This window comes from Onychomys torridus, chromosome 13, assembly GCF_903995425.1.
Source record: "Onychomys torridus chromosome 13, mOncTor1.1, whole genome shotgun sequence".
NCBI classification, from domain to species: Eukaryota; Metazoa; Chordata; class Mammalia; order Rodentia; family Cricetidae; genus Onychomys; species Onychomys torridus.
This window is the reverse complement of record NC_050455.1, coordinates 53,691,392-53,698,283: the sequence shown is the minus strand read 5'-3', so window position 1 is coordinate 53,698,283 and position 6,892 is coordinate 53,691,392. Positions and strand designations below refer to the sequence as shown.

Here is a 6,892-nt window from a genome sequence, read left to right as displayed (position 1 = left end):
TGTTTGGTCTTCTGACTTGAGTTTCATTTTTTAAAAAAATCCACGGGGGACTGTGGAGATGGCCCAGTCAGTAAAGTGCTTGTTGACTAAGCATGAGGACTGGGGTTTGATCTCCAGCACCTGTAAATGCTGGGGGTGCCTATAATTCCAGCACTGGGGAGGTAGAGACAGAAAGGTCCTTGGGGCTTGCTAGCCATCTTGTACAACTGAAGTCACAAGCTCTAGGTTCCATGAGAGATTTTCTAAAAACAAAGTATAGGGCTGGAAAGATGGTCTGTAGTTAAGAGCATTTGCTGCTCTTGCAGAAGACCTGAGTTCAAGGTTGCTCACAGCTCCAGTGGGTCCTATGCCTTTTGCCTCGGCAGGAATCTGCACTCACATGCACATACCCCACCTCATACACATGCACAGAATTAAAAAACTTAAAAGAAATCTTACAAATATTAAGGTAAAGGGTGACTGAAGAAGATGCTTGATGTTAGCCTTTGGCCTCCACACATGGACATGCATACTCCCCATCATAAGAACACACATGCACACACGGATCCTTAAATAAATTTTAGCTTGGGGTTAGGACAGAATACACAACATTTTCCCCCCAGGGAGAGCTCTAAAATAATTTTGCCACATTGTACTATATATTGATGCAAAGTGGTGGTCTCAACATTGACCGGTATAAAATCAAAATATCTTTTAACTCTGGAAATCATTGAAGATACTTTCTAGCAGAATCAAGTAGTCAACCAAGACTTCATTCCTTAGGGAAAATCAGTCAGGCGTGGCTATCTCATTAGTATGTAAATTTACTTTTATCTTTAATAAGTGGTAAGCTATTTTTCTTTATGGTATATTATCAGTAAATGCCTGGTTTGTGTTCTTATTTTATGTGTCCATATGTATACCCTGGGATCATATACAATCTCTTGGGCTGAGAGGCGTTGGAGTAAAAAAAGTTTGAGAAGCCCAGTTCTAGGGCTTCCACGCCTTGCACCTGGGCTCACCTGTGCACACTAGTGGTTGGTGTACAACTTTGGCCTTTTGCGTCTTTGTGGACACATTCCTTGGAGAAGTGGGTCTCTACTTCCTGGTAGAAGGGCCTTCATTCCTGGAGGTGGCACAGCTACAGGTGTCCCTTAAGCCTGGAAGAGGCCAATTTGTGGCCGATGGGCGGTCTCATGTCAGGTAGAGGCATTGTAATCCCTGGAGGTGGGGTTTCTCAGCTAACATGTGGGGTGGGCTTTTCTGTCCTGGTGGGGGTCCTGGGTTGATGCTGGGTGTTAGTGGCAACAGCAACCACAGCAGCTGCTACAGTGCCTCTTCCCTGTGGAGTTAAGACTTAACAGGGATGGTCCTCCAACTCCCCAGGTGGGGCCTGCTAATCCAGCAGGAGCCTAGGGGATAGGTACGCCATCTGGTACTCCTCTGCCAGCCACCTTCCCAACCTCAGCAACTGCTACAGTAGCACTCAAGCAATACCAGTATGGGCCCTCCCCAGTCATGGATACCAAGATCTCCCCATGCAGTAACACTAGACCCAAACTCAGTTTCCTTCCCACCCTGGCAGGAGGGAACTCAGCAGCTGCAGAGGGTCAAATTCATATGCTTGTCCACCGGTGAAGATGCAGCCGTCTTGTGGGATACATCTCACCCTAAAGTCCACATGCTGCAGCGTTATGCTCTTCTTACCCACAATCATCATCGCCGATCATGACTACTTAGGGGAATGCTGTACGGAAAGGTGCAATGTGGGTTCTTTTTTAGGAATAATGCAAGCCTGGCAGAAACTTCACAAGCAATGGATGGGTCCTGTTTGCCTAGAAATCTCCAACCTTGATGTTCCAATACTGCCTTAACTGCCTCTGTGTCTTGACGAGAGCATTGGCTCAGTTCTGCCCAGAAACCAACCATGGAAGCTTGCTGCCGCTGAGAATGTCCCGAGACCAGGTGGCACTCCTGGTGGCTCAGTGAGGCTGTCCTCTCTAAGTTGCTTGCTTTCTCCACCTCAGACTTTGATTTCTCCTTTCAGAGAGAGCCACAGCACCCCTGTCATCGTTTTGTCCAGTAGCTCCCCACCGCTTACCTGCATTTCTGCTATCTGTGGTGTCAGTACGAGAGCGTTCATAAGTGTTAAGTTATAAGCCATTCTGAGCCGTGTAATAAAATCTTACAGCATCTAGTTTTGCCCCATGTAGCATATGAATCATTCCTCTGTCCAGAGAATCCATACTGTATACCTGTTATAATTATTTAGTAGCTGTCTTGGCTGTCTGACCGTTGTGGTACCACAGTGCTTGTTCAGGTACCTTATTCAATAATGGCCCCGGGAGTATCAGAAGAACATTGTTGCACTTCTGAAAAGCCAAACAGAGGCCACTGTGTGCTTCCTTGAAGTAGGAAGGAGGAAGCTTCCAATTTAATAAGGAAAGGAAAGGAAACTGCATGCTGAGGTTGCTAAGTCTGGGATAACAACAGATGCTCTGTGAACTTGTGAAGGAGGAACAAGACATTTTCGCTCATTATGCTTTTGTGGCCGAGACTTCAAAATCACAGCCTTGTTGGGTGGTGGCGGCGCACGCCTTTAATCCCAGCACTGGGGAGGCAGAGGCAGGTGGATCTCTGTGAGTTCGAGGCCAGCCTGGTCTACAAAGCGAGTTCCAGGAATGGCGCAAAGCTATGCAGAGAAACCCTGTGAAAAACCAAAAAAAAAAAAAAAAAAAAAAAAAAAAAAAAAATCATAGCCTTGGCACGTGGTATAACAGAAAAAGGCCCGGAAGCCTAGGGCTTGGTGCCGCCTACGGCTGCAGACATCCACCAGAGGTCTCACCATGAGCAAAGGGGGTACTATTGAGCAGAGTGTGGGCTTGAGCCCTGGACTGTTCCCTGTCCTACCACTTTCTAACACTGAGAAAAAGCTCTCTCCACTTCTGTTTTCTCACGTGTGAAACAAATAGTGATAATATTGCTTCCAAAGTGTCACAAAGGGTCTGGAGGGATGGCTCAGCAGTTGACAGACAGCACTTACTGTTCTTCTAGAGGAACAAGGTTCCATTCCCAGGACTCACATCAGGTGGTCCACGACCTTCTATAACCACAGCTTGGGGAATCCAACACGCTTTTCTGGCCTCTTTAGGCTCCAGGTACACATGTATACTCAGACATATTCATAAAATAATAAAAATAAAGAAATCTGGTTTTTTTGTTTGTTTGTTTGTTTGTTTGTTTGTTTGTTAGCTAAGGACTGAACTCAGGACCTTGTGCTTGCCCGGCAAGCGCTCTACCACTGAGCTACACCCTGTCACAAACAAACAAACAAACAAACAAACAAGCAAACAACAAAAGTGTCCGAATAATTCAAGATTACATGGAAAATGCCCAGAATTAATAAGTAACGACATTACCGCTTTTATTTTATTATATATCTCCCTTTTTGCTTTTATTCTAAGATTTTGGCAATGCTAAGGATCAAATCTCATGGTTTGCATGCATTAAGCAAGTACTCTACCAAGAACTACATCCCATTCACAATTCATGCCTTATGGAAGACTTCTTGAGGGCTAGATACAGATATTATTTACTGAAGGTTTTTTTTTTGTTGTTGTTGACAACTGTATATCCATACAAGAAATGACTCAGAATAGCTCCATCAAAAAGATCTCTTGTGTCTCCTTGGACTGTACCCACATCTCTCCAGCCCTCTCCTTTTTCTGTTCTTGGGTAACTGCTGATCTGTCTTCCAATCCTAAAACCCTATGGAAATTGATTTAGAAAGTATGTAATGTCCTTTTTCCTCCTTAGCACAATTCCCAGGGATTCATCCAAGTTGTATGTATTGGAAGTTCATGCCTTTTCTTGCTAGGTAGTCTCATGTGAGGTTTGTATGTCCCGGAGTTTGCTTAATTAATGACTTGCTGGCTAAAGAACATCTGGGTCAATTTCTACTGTTTTGTTATCATGAATAAAACATTTGTTAAATTCTTACCTCTGTGAGACCAGCACTGGGTGCTCTGGTTTCATCCCTGATGCTGTATAAAATACCTTGGCAAAAAGTGACTTAAGGGAGAAAGGGTTTATTCATTCGCGATTCCAGGTCACAGGAAAGTCAAACCTAGAGCAGTTGGTCACATCATATCCACAGGCAAAGGCAAATGAACACATGCAGCTCACTTGCCGGCTGGAACACTTCTCCATTCTCCACTCTTATACAATTCAGCACCCTGTTGCCTAAGGAATGGTGCTGCCCACCGTGGACTGGGAGGACAGGAAGCTCCAAGCCAGCTTGTGCTGGCTACATAGGAAAGTCGAGAATGCCCTGAATATATCAAAGCCCTGTCTCAGAAAGTCCCAACAAAACCTCCAAACCAAAACCAAAACAAAGTGGTGATAGAGCAGTGATTCTCATCCTGTGGGTCATGACCCTTCATGTGGGTGTGTGTGTGTCAAAAATGACCCTTTCACAGGGATTGCCTAGGGCCATTGGAAAACACCAGTATTTATATCACGATTCATAACAGTAGCATAACTACAGTTGTGAAGTAGCAGCGAAAGTGATTTTATGGTTCAGGGTCACCACGACATGAGGAACTGTATTAAAGGGTCGCATCGTTAGGAAGGTTGAGAACCACTGTGACAGAGGCATTGAGATAGGGACCTTGAAGTCTACATAGTGCAGTTCCTACTAAGGAATGGATTTCTGCCTCCCTGGTTGTATTAATGTGGCAGTTCGTCTCTGGGCTAAGCAGATTTGAACTCCTGGAAGTATGAGTGACACTTGGCGTTCATCTGAGTTCAGCGCATGTGCCTGGGAGGCAGTATAAGAGTAGGCATGCTGAAGTTTGAAATCTGTGTTGACTGACCTGTAACAGGCAGGGCGCATTGTGAGTCTCTAGCGAATAATTCCAAGGGGCGGTAGGGCAGGAGAAATGAAAGCAGCCCCCCAAACCTTCATGCCGTACAGGCTTCACATTTCGAATGACAGATAACGAGGGTGAAACGGTGGCCCCAGATCTCCCTGGTGACAATGACAAAGGGCAGAGGCCACCCTGGCTCGTCTTTTTCAGCGCGTGGCCGTTGAGCCTCTTGTCAACACCACTCCGAGGTGGAGGCAGAGAGGAACACAAACGTTTGTTTTGTTTTTAATCACAAAGCCAGCTCTATCGCGCCTTCCAAACACGGTTTAACCATCCTGGATGGGCAAGATCCTGTTCAGGCTTCCCTGCAGTTACTGTTCTCAGTAGAAACAACCAAGCAAAACCAGTGCTTGCAGCCTCGTACCTTTCTGTGTAGTCTGTGAGTCCATCTGGTTAGAAGTTCAAGCTTTCCAAGCCCCACGGCTATCCTGCCGAATCGGATTTGCCTTTAAACCCCATCCTCTCAGGGGTTCCAGAAGCCCTGATGGCCACAGCACAGCATCTTTCCTAGATTAGAAGGGATTTAAAGAGGCTGGGATGAAGCACAGTGGTACAATGCTTGCCTAGCATGCTGGAGGCCCTGGCTTCCGTCCCCAGCATGGTGATAAAAGGGAATGAATGAATGAGTAAATGTGTGAAGGCATTTTCCTCACTATCCATGGAATCTCCGGGCAGATGCCACCTTTGTTCTGCCACCACATATTCCATAGTCGTCAGGCCTGCCTTGAGGCTTGGACATTGAGAGTTTTTACAGCTGTCAGCTGATTCTGTAACCTCCACGGTGCAGGCGCCGAGGTGTACTTCAAAACTGTGTGTGGTACCTTTTGAACACCGAGGTCCAAGTTGTACCCCAGAGGTTCTGATGTTAGCACACTAGTCCTGTGGGAGGGTTTGGGCATGGGTGCCCCTATGGAAGCTCTGCTAACTTGAGACACAACCTGGAAAGAGAGTCTTGAAGCACACATGGAGTGAAATGTAAGGGTCACCCAGGGGGTTCCAAGGTCAACCCTGCTGAGCAGAGGTATGAAGACCTGAAGGATAGATGTATTCACTTCGAGACTTCCCAAAATTTTAGCCATGAAGCATAGCACTACATTATTTAGTACTACTTGTCTAATGGTGGTAATGGGATTGTTCACCTAAGCATGTCCAGCCTGTGGTCCACGAGACAGGTGCATTGTGGGACAGCTATAAATGGGGCCCCAAACAAACCTGTAAAGTTACTTAAAATGTTATGAGATTTTTGCATGTGTGATTTTTTTTAAGTTCAATTGTGCAGTTCTTGACTATGAACATTGTTGATAACAATGTTGTATCTCACCGGGCAGTGGTGGCACATGCCTTTAATCCCAGCACTTGGGAGGCAGAGACAGGAGGATCTCTGTGAGTTCGAGGCCAGCCTAGTCTCCAAAGCGAGTTCCAGGAAAGGCGCAAAGCTACACAGAGAAACCCTGTCTCGAAAAACAAAAAAACAAAACAAAACAAAACAAAAACAATGTTGTATCTCAATTTTAAAAGGTTAGACAAGTCCGGGCCTAAAATGTTTATACCTGGAATCCAGCCAAACTTCACACTTTCCATACGAGGACAAGGAAGTCAATTCCTTGTGGGTCATTTGGGAAACAGATCATTTTAAAATCTGAGATAACTGGTTGGGTAGCTGTGATGGTATAATGATATTATGCCATGAAATGAAAGAAAATGCTGGCCTCCTTTTAGTTAGAGCAAGCAGAAGGTAGAGAGACTGCGAAATCAGGGACGGATCTCTGAGCCCACTTAGCTGCTGCGAGGTGGGCCTTCAGGGGCTGCACATGCGCTCTTAGAATTCTAGGCCTGGAACAAATTTCTTGGCAGGGTCCAGCTAGCTATCATAGTCAAAGTCGGCAAAAGGCTTCTCTACCTTTTGTGTGAGATTCTGTAATTTATTCCTGCTACTTCCTCTGCCTAGCAAGATATTACATGGGAACCAGCAGACACCATGCTAC

The 6,892-nt window shown here is 45.6% G+C and overlaps 1 pseudogene; it reads right to left on the bottom strand.

Annotated features, from left to right (window-relative positions):
* Positions 1 to 1,010: 1,010 nt before the first annotated feature.
* Positions 1,011 to 1,696, bottom strand: LOC118594544 (annotated as a pseudogene).
* Between the last annotated feature and the right edge of the window lie 5,196 nt (positions 1,697 to 6,892).